Below are 20,392 nucleotides of genomic sequence, written 5' to 3' on the forward strand. Positions count from 1 at the left end.
TATCTCATATACACCCCCAAAGGGCTCTCCTTCAGGATAGTTAGAGTTACTTCCCATTTTTATAAGTTTGATGACACCAAAACACAAAAGATGCAAACAAATTCCAACACAAAAAGCCCAAACAAATTCCAACATTGACACAAAAAACCAAAACCAACGAACCCGTTCCCAGATCAGATAGAGTCCAACAACAATTCTCCTCTCCAACAGGGTACCCCAACCAAACAAATTAGCTTGTCTTATAAAGGAAAAGCCCAAATTGAGGGGGGAATATGCTCACGGTGTGCACACCTGAGCAACTTACCCTCCAAAATTGAGTCCGTCGACTCATAGAAGTTTGTCAATTCCTTGCATCAACTGCCGAGTGCTGGGGTAGCTGGTGCCACTTCAGGGAATTCTGAAGGGAAGATCCACAGGACAAATGGGCCTGGCAGCTGCTAGGGCCTTGCTCCAATATTCCCTGACTGGGGCTGGCGAGCCACAAGCAGCAAGGCTCCTGGCTGGCTAAGCCCAATTTGTTACTGAGTCCAAGCTCGCTCTGCTCACTGCACGACAGGCCAATAAATCAGGAGACGAGGTGTCGAGGCAAGGAATAGTGACTTTATTCGGAAAGCCAGCAGGCCAAGAAGATAGCAGACTAAAGACTCAACATAACCATCTTATCGGGGTCTGGATGCCAGTTTCTTTTATAGAACAGAGAGGGGGAGGAGGTGAGGAAGTAAAGTAAAAAGGCCGTTTGTCTTGCAAAATATCTTCTCGCTTGGCCGCACTGAGGAGGGGATGTGTTAATTTCTTCTTTTCTGCAGCCATTCACAGGTGGGCAGGGTCAGAATGTCTCTATGTGAGCTGAACAAAGGCACTGTAGTTTAACAGTCAGGCAGAGGAGCAGGGTTCCCTGTGGCAGGCCATTAAGCTTACAGTTATAGACAGTGACTCTAATAACAAAAGCAATGAAAAGCAAAGGCTAAAGTAAAAGAAACAGATCCAACATGGAGTCAGAACTAGCTCTTCCCTATTACAGTAAGATATTTTCTAAGATAGGCTTTCATTGTTTTCAGATAACATACATTTTCTTTCATAAGTTCTTTACATGGGTCCCATGTTGATTTGTTGTGGATGCTTTTGTTTATTTATTGTTTTTCCTATTTATTGATCTTTAAATGAGGAGAGAGCTATTCAACCCTGACACTTGTCAAAACGTAGGATGGGCAGATTGCTCTCCAGCAGCACCCTCTCCATGGGTGTTGCAAGAATATACTTCTCAGAGCTAAAGCTCAGTGGTGACTTGATGTGCCATTGTATGGATATACCAAGGTTTACTTTTCTGTTCCTATGTAGATAGACATTTGGGTCAGCATGAATAGTGCTGCTACAGCATTCTTGTCATGCCTGTTGGTGTACATACTCATGCATTTCTTCTGGAGAATGAAATGTTGTGAGAATGAAATGCTGGGTCATGGGGATTGCATATTTTCAGTCTTAACAGATAATGCCAATGCACTATGAATAGCAAACCAAAACCACTTAAATATCCAGTAACATTTTTTATTTGATTCAACAAGCTGGCATATCTTCATAGTTAACGAAATGTTGGAATGAGACATGAGAAAATGTTCTCTTGAAGTAGAGCCTCTAGGAAACACCAAAGAGAATAAAGCTCCTTCATTTGATTATTATTACTGAAAATCATTTTAAATTATTGGGAGTTTAAAGAAAATAAATCTGTTTTCCTCATGCATCACATATTGACAAGCCCATAAGAGCTGCACATCTGAGGAGAAGCACAGATGACTGGAATGCTCTATGATGATTTGTACAGCTTCTTTTTAAAAAGATCATAGTCTGTAAAAAAACAACACGAATATTTATGATTACATCATTTTTTTAGAAACAATCATTATCAGATCAACACATCCAAAAAATTACTGAGATACAATTACACAGAGTCCTGGTTTTGAAGTCACACAGCCCCAGACATATCCCAGCTCTGCTGCTTACGGGCCCCACGATCCAAACGTTTCCTAACTTCCCTCAGTTAGTCTCAGTTTCTAAATTCTACAACTTGAAAAAAGACTTTACATTAACTAGTATAACTTAAAAATTAATATGTGTATATAGTAAAAAAAAAATTCAGACTACAAAAGGACAGAAACATGCGGAAAGTAAGCCTCTTTCCCCCCAGTCTGACCTACAGTGCTCAGTTTCCATGCCAGCAACAACTATTTACCAAGTTCACATTGATCTTTCCAGGATTATTCTGTGTATATTGCAAGCATAATGCACGTATGTACATGTTTGTATATCTACATAGGTATTTCTAACTTTTAACTACAGAATATGACACACAAAGTACAAAAAAAAATCATTGTACAGCTTAATGAATTAATGTGTACTACTCATCTCTGTAAATACCACCCAGGGCAAAAACTCCCATAAGCTCCCGCTTTGTTCCAATCACAACCCTGTTCTTACCCTCTAAACGAATCACTATTCTGATTTTTATTTGATTTTTACAGTAATCACTTCATTGCTTTTTTTTATATCATTACCTAAGTGTATACTCCTCAACACACAGTTTAGTGCTGACTTTGAATTTTATATGAATAGACTCATACTGTAGATTTTTTTTTTTTTGGATTTGGCTTCTTTCAGTTCTTATTATATTTGTGAGATTCATCTATGTGTTTGTCTTTAGTTCTTCATTCTTTTTATCTGCTGTAGAGTAGGAATTAACAGACTTTTTCTGCAAAGGGCCTGACAGTAAATATTTTAGGCTTTGTGGGCCAAAAGACAAAATCAAGCATATTATGTAGGTACTAAAATAACAAGAAAGAAAACAAATTTTCACAAATTTTATTGATAAAATTCAGAAGATAGTAATAATAGTTGACTACAGTTTTTTGTAATACAGGTCTCCTGAAGAAAAGAATGAAACTGTTATTTAGGGGATAACATTTTACTTAATTGGGGTTCAGGTAATTTAAATTGATTGCAAATGTTCATCTGTTAACGGTGATGTGTAATGAGACTTCCCCCCATTGAAGTTTTGAAAATGTCTTTCAGACAAATATGATATCACTTATATGTGGAATCTAAAAAATAGTACAGAACAGAAACAGACTCACAGACATAGAAAACAAACTTACGGTTACCAAAGGGGAAAGGGGCAGGGAGGGAAAAATTAGGAATGATTAATAGATACACATTACCATATATAAAATAGATAAACAATAAGGATTTACTGTATAGCACACGGAATTATATTCAGTATCTTGTAATAACGTATAATAGAAAAGAATTTTAAAACTGAATCACTTTGCTGTACACCTGAAACCAACAAAATATGTAAATCAACTATACTTCAGTTTTAAAAAATGTCTTTCACAGATAGGTGCTGGCAATACTGATCTCAGTCCATAAGCATGTGCTTTTAATTGTGCCTATTTATTGCTTGGAAGGCATTTAGAGAACTCCATTAGATTCTTCTCTTGATATTTGCCTTTTAGCACATCATTATAATGCAGATTAATCACTTCCATGAAGGTTAGATGGACATGCCTCCACTGCGCAGTTAAATAACTTTGAAATATGGAAATTTCCTTTGCACTTGTTTCAAGGTCCAAAAAACGCTCCTGGAAGTATAGTTTAAGCTCAGAAAATACATTCACTGCAAATATGCATGGGAATGGACACCTTGTTTTTTTAGCTTTGGTAGCACAGGAAGTATATAAAGCAGCTTACTATTTCTTGTGATTCAGACAATGTTAGTTGCCATTGAAATGACTTTACCATAGTATAAATTCTACATACAGGTTCTGTTTTGCCTTGTAATTTTAGGTTGGATTCATTAAAAAATATTACCAAGCCTGCAGCAAAAGCTAATTTCCAAAGTCATTCAGTGTTCCATGATGGTGGTTAAGGGTAGTTTTCTTAGAAAAATCTCAATCTTGTTCTGAGCTCAAAAAATCACACAAAAATGCTACCAGTGCTAAACCATCAAACGTCATGGTGGTAGGGCAAGTCAGGATATTCTGCTATTTCTGACAAAAAAAATTCATGGAACAATAAATTAACAATGGATAAATCCATGAGGCTGAGTGAGGATCACATTGACACAGCTGGCTAAATAACACATGATAGATTCAAACATCTTTCTACTAGTAAAGGGGTTATCTACCAAAAACCTAAAGCTGACATTCTGGGGAAATTTGACCTTACATCTGGGGCTCCTCCAGATTCCAATCCATCATGCTTGCTCACACAGAGTTTTTAAAAGTCTTGCTGGTTTCTGTTTCCCTTAGTAAAGTCTTAGAACCAGATTTGGCCAGTGCCTCAAGGGAAGAAAATGGCCAGTGATCTTAGATCACTTAGGAAGGACTCTTTCCTCTCTACCATTTTAGTTCATCGAGTTCCCCTTTATTGCCAGAGCTCTTCACTGTCTCTGAAAGGTTACATTTACAATATATCCATAATTTTCTCTAATTCTTGAAGCTACCTACTGTATCTACTTAGAATCAGAAGACATGTCTATTTTGTTTTATTAATTCCTGTTACTTTTGTTTCCTTCCTTTTACTTTTTCTGCATCTAATTTGCCATTCTTTTTCTAAATTCTGGAAAAGGATACTTAGTCTTACTTTCACCTTTTCTCTTCTAATAAATGCCTTTAAGCCTACAAATTTCCATCTAAGCACCACATCAGTCCCATTTCACATGTTGGATATATATGTAGCATTTTGGTCATTTTTCAGTTCAAAATATTTTCAAGTTTCTATTCTGATATTTTCTTTGATGAACAGATTATTTACACCTGAACTTCCTAATTTCCAAACAAATTAGAATTATCTTGTCATTGATTTCTAGTTTCATTCCATTTTTATCAGAGAACACACTTTGCCACGATTTCAACTTTGAAATAGTTGACACTTGCTTTATGACACAGTATATAGTCAGTTTTTGCAAATGTTCTCTGTGTGCTTGAAAATAATTTGCATCCTGGAGTTGTTGGGTATAATATTCTATAAATGTCCATTAGGTGAAATTTCTTAACTATATATCTCAAATCTTCTATTTTTTAGTTTTTTTTCCTCTGCTTGCCGTATCAGTTCCTGATAGAGATTAAAATTCCCAGCATTATTATGGATTTTTCTATTTCTCCTTGCAGTTCTCTTAACCTTTGCTTCATATGGTTGAGACCATGTTATTAGATATATTCAAATTCTGATTCATTATACCTTCCCAATGAATTAAACCTTTATCTTTATGAAGTGTCCCTCTTTTGCTCTAGTAAGTACTTTCCAGCTTAAAGTCTTCTTTGTTTGTCATTAATGTAGTTAACATCAGCTTTCCTGTGGATGGTGTTTTCATGGTGTCTTTTACTTTCCTTTAACTTGTAACCATTCTGCATATTTAGATTTTATATATAAAAGGCATACAATTGAGTTATTTTTTAAATTCCGTCTGACAAATTCTGACTTGACTTTGAGCATTTAGTCTATTTACATTTAATGTAATTAAATGATGAGTCAATGATAAACACCTACCATTTTATTCAGAGCTTTCTGTTGGTTCTGTTTCCTTTTTCTCTCCTTCTGTCCTCCTTTTGTACTGAGTGTTCTTTATTTATTTCATTTTCTTCTGTTAGTTTAGATGTCATACATCTTTTCACTATCCTTTAGGATTTACCCTAAAGGATACAAAATGTTTCCTTGAGTTATCAACTGTAATGTTAGGTGATACTTTTATCCTCTTCCTAGACAATGCAAGTGGCTTGAGACAATTTAACCCATCTATGCCCTTTCTGACTTATATACTATTGTTGTTGTATAACTGTACTGCTGCTATTGTTGCTGTTTCTTCTAATTGTTGTTATATGCCATCAATAAATATTTATCCACATGTTGATCCTTCATTTATCTCCAACCTTCCAACTGGGATAATTTTCCTTCTGCTTGAAGAACACCCTTTAGTAATTTATTGTAGGGCAAATCTCCTACTGACAAATTTTCTGTTTCATTTATCTGAAAATGTCTTTTATTGTCATTCTCAAGGATATTTTTGAAAGGTATAGAATCCTATTTTATTATACTATTTAAGCATATTGAAAATATCATTCCAGTATTTTCTGGCTTTGTTTCTGGTGAGAAGTCAACTCTCAGCTTAATTATTGCTCTTTTGAAGGTAATTCATCTTTTCTCTCTCAACACTTTTAAGATTTTCTTTTGTTTTCAGTAGTCATATTAAAATGCATCTAGGTATAGATTTCTTTTTATTTTGTCTACTTGGGGTTAAGAAGCCTTCTTAAACATTGACCCTTTCATTGGTTTTAGAAAATTCATATTTTATATGATTTCCCAACATATTTCTTCTCTTAGAAGTCAAATTTCTTGAATCAGTTGTCCATGCCTACTATCCTTTTGTCGCTTCCTAAGGATTAAGTTATACTACATCTATCCTTTTTTTCTGTAGTTTCCAATTCTTTGTCTCTGTGATTCTTTCTAGATAAATTATTCTGATCTTTTAATTTACAAATTTTCTCTTCAGCTGTATATATCCTGTTCTTAAATCTATTCATTGAGTTTCTCATGTTGACTTCTGTATTTTTAAATTCTAGAACTTCTATCTTCTTCAAATCTGCTATATCATTTTTATCATTTCTAGTTCTCTTAAAAATTTCCATATTGACTTTCATTTCTTTGAACATAGTAAGTGTCTTAGCTCAGGATGGCATAACAAAATACCTTAGACTGGGTAGCTTAAGTAACAGAAACATATTTTCTTTTTCTTTTTAAATGAGAACTCAGGATTTACTCTTTTTTTTTTTAAAGAGAAACTTTTTTTTAAAACTTAATTTATTTATTTATTTTTGGCTGTGTTGGGTCTTCGTTTCTGTGCGAGGGCTTTCTCCAGTTGTGGCAAGCGGGGGCCACTCTTCATCGCGGTGCATGGGCCTCTCACTATCGCGGTCTCTCTTGTTGCAGAGCACAGGCTCCAGACGCGCAGGCTCAGTAGTTGTGGCTCACGGGCCTAGCTGCTCCGCGGCATGTGGGATCCTCCCAGACCAGGGCTCGAACCCGTGTCCCCCGCACCGGCAGGCAGACTCCCAACCACTGCGCCACCAGGGAAGCCCCTAAAGAGAAACTTAAAAAAAAAAATTTTATTATTTATTTATTTTTGGCTGCATTGGGTCTTTGTTGCTGCGTGTGGGCTTTCTCTAGTTGCAGCGAGCGGTGGCTACTCTTCGTTGTGGTGCACGGGCTTCTCATCGCGGTGGCTTCTTTTGTTGCGGAGCATGGGCTCTAGGTGCGTGGGCTTCAGTAGTTGTGGCACGTGGGCTTAGTTGCTACGCTGCATGTGGGACCTTCCTGGACCAGGGCTTGAACCCATGTCCCCTGCATTGGCAGGCGGATTCTTAACCACTGCGCCACCAGGGAAGCCCAGGATTTACTCTCTTAACCACTTTCATATATAACATGTAGCAGTGTTCATTATATTTATCATGTTTATTACATCCCCAGTACTAATTTATCTTGTAACTGAAAGTTTATACCTTTTGATTGCGTTCGTCCAATCTCCACTTCTCCCCCCACACCTCTGGTAACCACAGATTGATCTCTTTTTCTGAGTTTGTTTTTGAAGTATAATTGACTTACAAAACTATGTTAGTTCTTATTACACAACATAGTGATTCGATTTTTCTATACATTTCAAAATGATCCCGATAAGTCTAGTTATGATCTGTCACCATGCAAAAATATTACATAATTTTTGACTATATTCCCCAAATTGTACATTTCCTACCCAAGCCTCATTTATTTTGCAACTGGAATCTCCCTCACCTATTTCTCTCTTCCATCCACCCCCTCCCCTATGGAAACCACCTCTTCGTTCTCTGTAGCTATGACTCTCTATATGGTTATGATTTTATTTTTTCTTTTGTTTTTAGATTTTGCATATAAGTGAAATCATACAGTATTTTTCTCTCTCGGTCTGATTTATTCCACTTAGAATGATATCCTGTAGATCCATCCATGTTATCACAAATGGCAAGGTTTCATTCTTTTTTATGGCTGAGTAATATTCCACTGTGTATACATGTACCACATCTTCTTTATCCATTCATCTACTGATAGGAACTTAGGTTGCTTCCATATCTTGGCAACTGTAAATAATGCTGCTATGAACATAGGGGTGCACATATCTTTTTTAATTAGTGTTTTCATTTTCTTTGGATAATTACCCAGGAGTGGAATTGCTGGATCACATGGTAGTTCTATTTTTAATTTTTTGAGGAATTTCCGTACTGTTTTCCATAGTAGCTGCACTAATTGACATTCCCACCAACAGTGCACAAGGGTTCCCTTTTCTCCACAGCCTTGCTAACACTTGTTTTTTGTGGTCTTTTTGATAATAGCCATTCTGACAGGTGTGAGGTGATATCATTGTGGTTTTGATTTGCATTTCCCTGATGATTATTGATGTTGAGGATCTTTTCATGTGCCTGTTGGCCATCTGTATGTCTTCTTTGGAAAAAGTCTACTTGGATCCTCTGCCTATTTTTTTAAATTAACTTATTATTTATTTATTTATTTGGCTGCATCGGGTCTTAGTTGTGGCATGCGGGATCTTCATTGTGGCATGTGGGATCTTTTGTTGCAGTGCGCGGGCTTCTCTCTAGTTGTGGCGCATGGGCACCAGAGCACACAGGCTCAGTAGTTGCGGCATGCGGCCTCTCTAGTTGTGGCATGTGGGCTCCAGAGTGCACAGGCTCAGGTGTTGTGGTGTGCAGGCTCTCTAGTTGTGGTGCACAGTCTCAGTAGTTGTGGCACACATGCTCTAAAGCGTGCGGGCTCAGTAGTTGCGGCGCACGGGCTTAGTTGCCCCGTGGCATGTGGGATTTTAGTTCCCTGATCAGGGATCAAACCCGCGTCCCCTGCATTGGGAGGCAGAGTCTCAACCACTGGACCACCAGGGAAGTCCCCCTCTGCCTAATTTTTAATTGAGTTTTTTTTGATGTTGAGTTATATGAGTTCTTTGTATATTTTGGATATTAACCCCTTACTGTATATATCATTTGCAAATGTCTTCTCCCATTCAGTATGTGGCCTTTTCATTTTGTTGATAGTTTCCTTAACTGTGCAAAAGTTTTTTAGTTTGATATAGTCCTATTTGTTTATTTTTGCTTTGTTTCCCTTGCCTAACGAGACATAGCAAGAAAAAAAATACTACTATGGCCAGTGTCCAAGAGCATCCTACCTATGTTTTATTCTAGAAGTTTTATGGTTTCAGGTCTTATATTTAAGTCTTTAATTTACTTTGAATTTACTTTTGTGCATGGTGTGAGAAAGTAGTCCAGTTTGGTTCTTTTCCGTGTAGCTGTCTAGTTTCCCCAACACCATTTATTAAAAAGGCTGCATTTCCCCATTGTATATTCTTCCCTCCTTTGTCATAGATAACTGCCTATATAAGTGTGAGTTTATTACTGGGCTCTCTGTTCTGTTCCATTGATCAATTTGTCTGTTTTGTGCCCGTATCATACTGTTTTGATTACTGTAGCTTTGTAGTATAGTTTGAAATCAGGGCGTATCGTACCTCCAGCGTTGTCCTTCTTTCTCAAGATTGTTTTGGCTATTAGGAATTTATTTTCTCACAGTTCTGGAGGCTAGAAGTCCAAGATCAAGGTGCCATCATGGTCAGTTTCTGGGGAGGACTCTCTTCCAGGCTTGTAGATAGCTGCCTTCTTGCTATGTCCTCACATGGCAGGGAAAGAGAGAGAAAGCAAGCTCTCTGGTGTCTCTTCTTATAAGAGCACTATTCCCATCATGAGGGACCCACCCTCCTGATATCATCTAATCCTAATTGTATCCCACAGTCCTCATTTCCAAATGCCATCATATTGGAGGTTAGGGCTTCAACATACGAATTCTGGGGGGGGGGGGGACACAATTCAGAGCATTGCATTCCATCCTAGCCTCCCAAAATTCATGTCCTTCTCACATGCAGAATACATTCATTCCATCCCAACAGCCCCAAAGTCTTAAGTCATTCAAGCATCAACTCTAAGGTCTGAAGTCCAAATTCTCATCTAAATCAGACGTGGGTGAGACTCCAGGTGTGATTCATCCTGAGGCAATATTCCTCTCCAGCAGTGAAGCAGGCACATTATGTACTTGCAAAATACAATGGTGGGACAGGCCTAGGACAGATACTTCCATTCCAAAAGGGAGAAATCAGAAGGAAGAAAAGAGTAATGGGTCCCAAGCAAATCCAAAGCCTAGCTAGACAAATTCTGTTGGATCTTAAAATTCAAGATTAATCCCCTTTGGCTCAGCATCCTACCTTCCAGGTCCACTGGGATGGCAGCATTACTCCAGTGGCTCTGGGGATGGCCCCACCCCTCCAGCTCTGTTGTCCCCCATCCCTACAGCCTCGGTGGGGATCCCATCGCTGCACCTCTGCCAGGGTAGGATGCCATAGGTGGTCCCATCCTTAAGGTTCTGGGCAGAGGCCATCTGACCTGTTGAAACCGAGGAAGTGGTTGATAAGCCTTCAGGATTATTTTTCCCTCTTCTTAAATGCTGCACATTTGCAGCATAATGGCTCTATCATGTCATCCTGTCAAATCCAAGAAGTCTGATGCCTTCCTTCATCTTATGTCCATTCCTTCATTTCAAACTGGCAGAGTTCCTACTCTTATAATTCCATAGACTCTTTATCAAATAGCTGTTCAGCCAGACCCTTAGTGTTCTTTTTCAGAATGGATTTTCTCATTTTTTGAAATATGGATAGGCTGAGAATTTTCCAAATCTACAAGTTCTTGTTTCTTTTGCTTAACTATTCCTTCTTCAGTTCATCTCTCTCCATTCATATTTTCCTATAAAAGCAGTCATGAGGAACCAAGCTGCTCCTTCAACACTTTGCTTAGAAGTCTTCTCAGCTAAATATCCGATTTCATTGCTCAGAAGTTCTACATTCCACAGAACACTAGAACAAAGTTCAGCCAAGTTCTTTGCCACTTTATAACATGGATTGCCTTTCCTCCAGTTTCCAATAACACATTCCACATTTCCATCTGAGACCTTGTCAGAATTGCCCTTAACACCCATATTCCCAGCATGCATCTCAAAACTCTTCCCACCTCTACACATTATCTAGTTCCAAAGTTGCTTCCACACATTTAGGTATTTGGTACAGCAGTGCTTCACTTGTGGTGCCAAAATCTTAGATTGGGCTGCCATAAAAAAATACCATAGACCTGGTGGCTTAAACAACAAAAATGTATTTTCTCACAATTCTGGAGGCTAGAAGTACATAGCAGTAAGCATAGTTATTCTAAAATCTGTGTCTAATAATTCCAATAGCTTAGATCCCTTTAGGTCTGTTTCTGTTATCTGTACTTTCTGCTGCTTGTTCAAATTGTCATGTCTCTTCATATACTGGATATCCGTGCTGTGTTCTGGAACTTGTTCATGAAAAATTGTGAAAATAAATTGAGGTCTAGGATGATGCCAACTTTCTCCAAAGGGAATTTAAGTGTTGTCCCTGACAGTTTCCTTGAGGCAACAGGAATCAAGGATCTTCTAAATTTGTTTTATGGGACTGAGGGTTTTTTTGATCTTTCAGATGATTAGAAGCTAAACTGTAGTGTATTCGAGGGGTGATTTACTTCCAGTGAACACTTTCTACTAGGGCATAATCTTATGGAGTCCCAGCCCAAATGGAGGAGGTTTACTAGGGACTCAACCTTGACTCCAGTTTTTGTCCCTCTAGTTTTGCAAAGCTTGTGAAAGTATTGCTCAGCTTTTCAGCCACATTTACTAGAATCTGCATATTCTCTAAGGAAAAAAATGGCTCCAAATGCCAGACTCAACTCAATGGATTTTTCTACTCATAAATTTTCCCCCAGAAATGCCTCACAATTTTATTACCTCTTTTGTCTTTAGCTGATTTAAAAATTTTGTTTTTAATCAGTAGTCCATGCCTACTGACCCTCTCACTAAATATTATGAAATAACCTCACATCTGTCCTTCCCTCTGAGAGAAGGAAGAGGAAGTGATATATACTATGGGGGCAACTAAGCATCATGTTCCAACCATATTTAATAAAGTATTAAGAAGATACTGTATTAATTTATTGGTTAACCTTCGTTGCTGAGTGTCTGTAGCTAGCCTGGAAAGTAGGTTTTTTTTGAAACTATATTTTATAACCACAACATGCTTTACATAGTGAAAGTAAAATACGTTTCATTAAAACCTAAGTATAGAGCTTCCCTGGTGGCGCAGTGGTTAACAATCTGCCTGCCAATGCAGGGGACACAGGTTCAAGCCCTGGTCCAGGAAGATCCCACATGCTGCAGAGCAACCAAGCCTGTGCGCCACAACTACTGAGCCTGCGCTCTGGAGCCCACGAGCCACAACTACTGAGCCCACGTGCCACAACTACTGAAGCCCACATGCCTAGAGCCCATGCTCCACAACAAGAGAAGCCACCGCAGTGAGAAGCCCGTGCACTGTAATGAAGAGTAGCCCCCACTCACCACAGCTAGAGAAAGCCCACACCCAGCAACAAAGGCCCAGCGCAGCCAAAAATAAATAAATTAAATAAATTAATTTTTTAAAAAAACAACTTAAGTATAAAAGAAAGAATCACTTTAAAACTCTTATGGCTTGATTTCAAAGATCACCGTAGATGTCATAGAACAGGTGTTATACTCAGAAGTAAATGCAGATGTATTCAATTCAAACGATGTAAATTATTAATCTTATTTAATTGGCATGGAAGAAAAATGACTACCCCAACATTAAAGATGATTTATTTTTAATTTTTAATTTATATTGGAGTATAGTTGATTAACAATGTTGTGTTAGTTTCAGGTGTACAGCAAAGTGATTGAGTTATACATATACATGTATCTCTTCGTTTTCAAATTCTTTTCCCATTTATGTTATTACAGAGTATTGAGCAGAGTTCCCTATGCTATACAGTAGATCCTTGTTGGCTATCTATTTTAAATATAGGAGTGTGTACATGTCAATCCCAAACTCCCCCCACCATTCCCCACTGGTAACCATAAGTTCGTTCTCTAACTCTGTGAGTCTCTGTTTTATAAATAAGTTCATTTGTATCATCTTTTTAAAAATTCCACATATAAGCGATGTCATATGATATTTGTCTATCTCTGTCTGACTGACTTCACTTAGTATGATAATCTCCAGGTCCATCCATGTTGCTGTAAATGGCATTATTTCGTTCTTTTCTATGGCTGAGTAGTATTCCCTTGTATATATGAACCACATCTTTATGCATTCATCTGTCAGTGGACATTTAGCTTGCTTCCATGTCTTGGCTATTGTAAACAGTGCTGCAATGAACATTGGGGTGCATGTATCCTTTTGGAGCATGGTTTTCTGCAGATATATGCCCAGGAGTGGGATTGCTGGATCATATGGTAATTCTATTTTTAGTTTTTGAAGGAACCTCCATACTGTTTTCTATAGTGGCTACACCAGTTTACATTCCCACCAACAGTGTAGGAGGGTTTCCTTTTCTCCACACCCTCTCCAGCATTTATTTTTTGCAGATTTTTTGATGATGGCCTTTGTGATTGGTGTGAGGTGATATATCATGGTAGTTTTGATTTGCATCTCTCTAATTATTAGCATTGTTGAACATCTTTTCATGTGCCTCTTGGCCATCTTTATGTTTTCTTTGGAGAAATGTCTCCTTAGGTCTTCTGCCCATTTTTTGATTGGGTTGTTTGTTTTTTTGATATTGAGCTGCATGAGCTGTTTGTAAATTTTGGAAACTAATCCCTTGTCGGTTGCATCATTTGCAAATATTTTCCCCCGGTCTGTGGGTTGTATTTTCACTTTGTTTATGGTTTCTTTTCCTGTGCAAAAGCCTTTGAGTTTAATTAGGTCCCATTTGTTTATTTTTGTTTTTATTTCCATTACTCTGGAGATGGGTTGAAAAAGGTATTGCTGCGATTTATGTCAGAGTGTTCTGCCTATGTTTTCCTCTAAGAGTTTTATAGTATCTGGTCTTACATTTAGGTCTTTAATACATTTTGAGTTTATTTTTGTGTATGGTGTTAGGGAGTATTCTAATTTCATTCTTTTACATGCAGTCCAGTTTTCCCAGCACCACTTATTGAAGAGGCTGTCTTTTTTCCATTGTAAACTCTTGCCTCCCTTATTGTAGATTAATTGACCATAGGTGCATTTATTTCTGGGCTTTCTAAACTGTTCCATTGATTTATATTTCTGTTTTTGTGCCAGTACCATACTATCTTGATGACTATAGCTTTGTAGTATAGTCTGAAGTTTGGGAGCCTGATTCCTCCAGCTCCGTTTTTCTTTCTCAGGATTGCTTTGGCTATTCAGGGTCTTTTGTGTTAACATGCAAATTTTAAAATGTTTTATTCTAGTTCTGTGAAAAATGCCATTGGTAATTTGATGGGGATTGTGTTGAATCTGTAGATTGCCTTGGGTAGTATAGTCATTTTGACAATACTGATTCTTCTAATCCAAGAACATGGTATAACTTTGCATCTGTTTGTGTCATCTTCGATTTCTTTCATCAGCGTCTTATAATTTTCAGAGTACAGGTCTTTTGTCTCCTTAGGTAGGTTTATTCCTAGGTATTTTACTCTTTTTGATGCAATGGTAAATGGGACTGTTTCTTTAATTTCTCTTTCTGATCTTTTGTTATTAATGTATAGAAATGCAACAGGTTTCTGTGTATTTTGTATCCTGCAACTTTACCAAATTAACTGATGAGCTCTGGTAGTTTTCTGGTAGCATCTTTTTTTATATATATATAAATTTATTTATTTTTGGCTGTGTTGGGTCTTCATTGCTGTGCGCAGGCTTTCTCTAGTTGCAGCGAGTGGGGGCTACTCTTCATTGTGGTGTGTGGGCTTTTCATCACCGTGGCTTCTCTTGTTGCAGAGCACGGGCTCTAGGCATGTGGGCTTTAGTAGTTGTGGCACGCGGGCTTAGTAGTTGTGGCTCACGGGCTCTAGAGTGCAGGCTCAGTAGTTGTGGTGCATGGGCTTAGTTGCTCTGTGGCATGTGGGATCTTCCTGGACCAAGGATCAAACCCATGTCCCCTGCATTGGCAGGCAGATTCTTAAGCACTACACCACCAGGGAAGTCCCTTTTGATAGCATCTTAAAAAGAGTTTCTATGTATAGTATCATGTCATCTGCAAAGAGTGACAGTTTTACTTCTCCAATTTGGATTCCCGTTATTTCTTTTTCTTCTCTGATTGCCGTGGCTAGGACTTCCAAAACTATGTTAAATAATAGTGGTGAGGGTGAACATCCTTGTCTTGTTCCTGATCTTAAAGAAAATGCTTTCAGCTTTTCAATTGTGAGTATGATGTTACCTGTAGGTTTGTCTTACATGGCCTTTATTCTGTTGAGGTAGGTTCCTCTATGCTCACTTTCTACGGAGTTTTTATCATAAATCAGTGTTGAAGTTTGTCAAAAGCTTTTTCTGCATCTATTGAGATGATCATATGGTTTTTATTCTTCCGTTTCTTTTTTTTTTTTTTTAAACATCTTTATTGGAGTATAATTGCTTTACAATGGTGTGTTAGTTTCTGCTTTATAACAAAGTGAATCAGTTATACATATACATATGTTCCCATATCTCTTCCCTCTTGCATCTCCCTCCCTCCCACCCTCCCCATCCCACCCCTCTAGGTGGTCACAAAGCACCGAGCTGATCTCCCTGTGCTATGCGGCTGCTTCCCACTACCTATCTATTTTACATTTGGTAGTGTATATATGTCCATGACACTCTCTCACCCTGTCACATCTCATCCCTCCCCCTCCCCATATCCTCAAGTCCATTCTCTAGTAGGTCTGTGTCTTTATTCCCGTCTTGCCACTAGGTTCTTCATGGCTTTTTTTTTTTTTTCCTTAGATTCCGTATATATGTGTTAGCATACTGTATTTGTTTTTCTCTTTCTGACTTAATTCACTCTGTATGACAGACTGTAACTCCATCCACCTCATTACAAATACCTCCATTTCATTTCTTTTTATGGCTGAGTAATATTCCATTGTATATATGTGCCACATCTTCTTTATCCATTCATCCGATGATGGACACTTAGGTTGCTTCCATGTCCTGGCTATTGTAAATAGAGCTGCAATGAACATTTTGGTACATGACTCTTTTTGAACTATGGTTTTCTCAGGGTATATGCCCAGTTGTGGGATTGCTGGGTCGTATGGTAGTTCTATTTGTAGTTTTTTAAGGAACCTCCATACTGTTCTCCATAGTGGCTGTATCAATTTACATTCCCACCAACACTGCAAGAGTGTTCCCTTTCCTCCACACCCTCTCCAGCATTTATTGTTTCTGGATTTTTTGATGATGGCCATTCTGACCGGTGTGAGATGATATCTCATTGTAGTTTTGATTTGCATTTCTCTAATGATTAATGATGTTGAGCATTCTTTCATGTGTCTGTTGGCAATCTGTATATCTTCTTTGGAGAAATGTCTATTTAGGTCTTCTGCCCATTTTTGGATTGGGTTGTTCGTTTTTTTGTTATTGAGCTGCATGAGCTGCTTGTGAATCTTGGAGATTACTCCTTTGTCAGTTGCTTCATTTGCAAATATTTTCTCCCATTCTGAGGGTTGTCTTTTGGTCTTGTTTATGGTTTCCTTTGCTGTGCAAAAGCTTTTAAGTTTTATTAGGTCCCATTTGTTTATTTGTGTGTTTATTTCCATTTCTCTAGGAGCTGGGTCAAAAAGAATCTTGCTGTGATTTATGTCATAGAGTGTTCTGCCTATGTTTTCCTCTAAGAGTTTGATAGTGTCTGGCCTTACACTTAGGTCTTTAATCCATTTTGAGTTTATTTTTGTGTATGGTGTCAGGGAGTGTTCTAATTTCATACTTTTACATGTATCTGTCCAATTTTCCCAGCAACACTTATTGAAGAGGCTGTCTTTTCTCCACTGTATATGCTTGCCTCCTTTATCAAAGATAAGGTGACCATATGTGCATGGGTTTATCTCTGGGCTTTCTATCCTGTTCCATTGATCTATATTTCTGTTTTTGTGCCAGTACCAAACTCTCTTGATTACTGTAGCTTTGTAATATAGTCTGAAGTCAGGGAGCCTGATTCCTCCAGCTCCATTTTTCGTTCTCAAGATTGCTTTGGCTATTCGGGGACTTTTGTGTTTCCATACAAATTGTGACATTTTTTGTTCTAGTTCTGTGAAAAATGCCAGTGGTAGTTTGATAGGGATTGCATTGAATCTGTAGATTGCTTTGGGTAGTAGAGTCATTTTCACAATGTTGATTCTTCTAATCCAAGAACACGGTATATCTCTCCATCTATTTGTATCATCTTTAATTTCTTTCATCAGTGTCTTATAATTTTCTGCATACAGGTCTTTTGTCTCCTTAGGTAGGTTTATTCCTAGGTATTTTATTCTTTTTGTTGCAATGGTAAACGGGAGTATTTTCTTAATTTCACTTTCAGATTTTTCGTCATTAGTGTATAGGAATGCAAGAGATTTCTGTGCATTAATTTTGTATCCTACTACTTTACCAAATTCATTGATTAGCTCTAGTAGTTTTCTGGTAGCATCTTTAGGATTCTCTATGTATAGTATCACGTCATCTGCAAACAGTGACAGCTTTACTTCTTCTTTTCCGATTTGGATTCCTTTTATTTCTTTTTCTTCTCTGATTGCTGTGGCTAACACTTCCAAAACTATGTTGAATAATAGTGGTGAGAGTGGGCAACCTTGTCTTGCTCCTGATCTTAGTGGAAATGGTTTCAGTTTTTCACCATTGAGGACAATGTTGGCTGTGGGTTTGTCATATATGGCCTTTATTATGTTGAGGAAAGTTCCCTCTATGCCTACTTTCTGCAGGGCTTTTATCATAAATGGGTGTTGAATTTTGTCGAAAGCTTTCTCTGCATCTATTGAGATGATCATATGGTTTTTCTCCTTCAATTTGTTAATATGGTGTATCACGTTGATTGATTTACGTATATTGAAGAATCCTTGCATTCCTGGGATAAACCCCACTTGATCATGGTGTATGATCCTTTTAATGTGCTGTTGGATTCTGTTTGCTAGTATTTTGTTGAGGATTTTTACATCTATGTTCATCAGTGATATTGGCCTGTAGTTTTCTTTCTTTGTGACATCTTTGTCTGGTTTTGGTATCAGGGTGATGGTGGCCTTGTAGAATGAGTTGGGGAGTGTTCCTCCCTCTGCAATATTTTGGAAGAGTTTGAGAAGGATAGGTGTTAGCTCTTCTCTAAATGTTTGATAGAATTCGCCTGTGAAGCCATCTGGTCCTGGGCTTTTGTTTGTTGGAAGGTTTTTAATCACAGTTTCAATTTCAGTGCTTGTGATTGGTCTGTTCATGTTTTCTATTTCTTCCTGGTTCAGTCTCGGCAGGTTGTGCATTTCTAAGAATCTGTCCATTTCTTCCAGGTTGTCCATTTTATTGGCATAGAGTTGCTTGTAGTAATCTCTCATGATCGTTTGTATTTCTGCAGTGTCAGTGGTTACTTCTCCTTTTTCGTTTCTAATTCTATTGATTTGAGTCTTCTCCCTTTTTCTCTTGATGAGTCTGGCTAATGGTTTATCAATTTTGTTTATCTTCTCAAAGAACCAGCTTTTAGTTTCATTGATTTTTGCTATTGTTTCCTTCATTTCTTTTTCATTTATTTCTGACCTGATCTTTATGATTTCTTTCCTTCTGCTAGCTTTGGGGTTTTTTTGTTCTTCTTTCTCTAATTGCTTCAGGTGCAAGGTTAGGTTGTTTATTCGAGATGTTTCCTGTTTCTTGATGTAGGCTTGTATTGCTATAAACTTCCCTCTTAGAACTGCTTTTGCTGCGTCCCATAGGTTTTGGGTCGTCGTGTCTCCATTGTCATTTGTTTCTAGGTATTTTTTGATTTCCCCTTTGATTTCTTCAGTGATCACTTCGTTATTAAGTAGTGTATTGTGAAGCCTCCATGTGTTTGTATTTTTTTACAGATATTTTCCTGTAATTGATATCTAGTCTCATAGCATTGTGGTCGGAAAAGATACTTGATACGATTTCAATTTTCTTAAATTTACCAAGGCTTGATTTGTGACCCAAGATATGATCTATCCTGGAGAATGTTCCATGAGCACTTGAGAAAAATGTGTATTCTGTTGTTTTTGGGTGGAATGTCCTATAAATATCAATTAAGTCCATCTTGTTTAATGTATCATTTAAAGCTTGTGTTTCCTTATTTATTTTCATTTTGGATGATCTGTCCATTGGTGAAAGTGGGGTGTTAAAGCCCCCTACTATGATTGTGTTGCTGTCGATTTCCCCTTTTATGGCTGTTAGTATTTGCCTTATGTATTGAGGTGCTCCTATGTTGGGTGCATAGATATTTACAATTGTTATACCTTCCTCTTGGATCGATCCCTTGATCATTATATAGTGTCCTTCTTTGTCTCTTGTAATAGTCTTTATTTTAAAGTCTATTTTGTCTGATATGAGAATTGCTACTCCAGCTTTCTTTTGATTTCCATTTGCATGGAATATCTTTTTCCATCCCCTCACTTTCAGTCTGTATGTTTCTCTAGGTCTGAAGTGGGTCTCTTGTAGACAGCATATATATGGGTCTTGTTTTTGTATCCATTCAGCCAGTCTGTGTCTTTTGGTGGGAGCATTTAATCCATTTACATTTAAGGTAATTATCGATATGTATGTTCCTATTCCCATTTTCTTAAATGTTTTGGGTTTGTTATTGTAGGTGTTTTCCTTCTCTTGTGTTTCTTGCCTAGAGAAGTTCCTTTAGCATTTGTTGTAAAGCTGGTTTGGTGGTGCTGAACTCTCTCAGCTTTTGCTTGTCTGTAAAGGTTTTAATTTCTCCATCAAATCTGAATGAGTTCCTTGCTGGGTAGAGTAATCTTGGTTGTAGGTTTTTCTCCTTCATCACTTTAAGTATATCCTGCCACTCCCTTCTGGCTTGCAGTTTCTGCTGAAAGATCAGCTGTTAACCTTATGGGGATTCCCTTGTGTGTTATTTGTTGTTTTTCCCTTGCTGCTTTTAATATGTTTTCTTTATATTTAATTTTTGACAGTTTGATTAATATGTGTCTTGGTGTGTTTCTCCTTGGGTTTATTCTGTATGGGACTCTCTGTGCTTCCAGGACTTGATTAACTATTTCCTTTCCCATATTAGGGAAGTTTTCAACTATAATCTCTTCAAATATTTTCTCAGTCCCTTTCTTTTTCTCTTCTTCTTCTGGGACCCCTATAATTCGAATGTTGGTGCGTTTAATGTTGTCCCAGAGGTCTCTGAGACTGTCCTCAGTTATTTTCATTCTTTTTTCTTTATCCTGCTCTGCAGTAGTTATTTCCACTATT

The 20,392-nt window shown here is 37.7% G+C and overlaps 1 protein-coding gene across 5 annotated transcripts in view; it reads right to left on the bottom strand.

Annotated features, from left to right (window-relative positions):
* Window positions 1-628: 628 nt before the first annotated feature.
* The window catches only part of CFAP91 (cilia and flagella associated protein 91), a 145,797-nt gene continuing 126,033 nt past the window's right edge, over window positions 629-20,392 (bottom strand). For 4 of the 5 annotated variants that reach the window (XM_036849510.1, XM_036849513.1, XM_036849512.1 and 1 more), the window contains one exon: window positions 629-1,842. The gene's annotated coding sequence lies outside the window, so the exon portion shown is untranslated. Of the gene's footprint in view, window positions 1,843-10,437; window positions 10,515-20,392 lie in introns of those variants that run through there. The other variant, XM_036849511.1, reaches the window with a different exon arrangement.

Source organism: Balaenoptera musculus, chromosome 4, assembly GCF_009873245.2.
Source record: "Balaenoptera musculus isolate JJ_BM4_2016_0621 chromosome 4, mBalMus1.pri.v3, whole genome shotgun sequence".
NCBI lineage: Eukaryota > Metazoa > Chordata > Mammalia > Artiodactyla > Balaenopteridae > Balaenoptera > Balaenoptera musculus.